General features: G+C 29.4%; 1 protein-coding gene across 2 annotated transcripts in view; it reads left to right on the plus strand.

The window, feature by feature from the left end:
* LOC106686191 (uncharacterized) overlaps nt 1-323 on the plus strand; it is a gene marked incomplete at its 5' end in the record, with an annotated part of 40,622 nt that overhangs the window by 37,408 nt on the left and 2,891 nt on the right.

Genomic DNA, 323 nt, shown 5'->3' on the forward strand with positions numbered 1-323 from the left:
TACTTATACATTAAAGTAATCAAAAATTGGGGTGAAATGACTGAAGCCAAGTCATCCATTCCTCTCGATAATTTATAATGGAGGTCTGTTAGTGACTAAAGAAGTTTGTATTAAAACTGAAAGATATCAAAACCTGCTTAGAGTGGAGTTAGTAAAGCAGCCTCAGGACAAATGAGTGATTATTTCCTCTCCTCTGGATCCTCAGGGGTAAGTAATATATAATGTAATTATATATTATATTTTAATATGTTGACCTCTCTATGTGTGTGTTTTAACGTATTTATTCATTAAATCATTTTATTTTATTAATACTATGTTTTTTT

The sequence above is a fragment of the Halyomorpha halys genome, unplaced genomic scaffold (assembly GCF_000696795.3).
Source record: "Halyomorpha halys isolate HHAL.00 unplaced genomic scaffold, Hhal_1.1 Scaffold796.1, whole genome shotgun sequence".
NCBI lineage: Eukaryota > Metazoa > Arthropoda > Insecta > Hemiptera > Pentatomidae > Halyomorpha > Halyomorpha halys.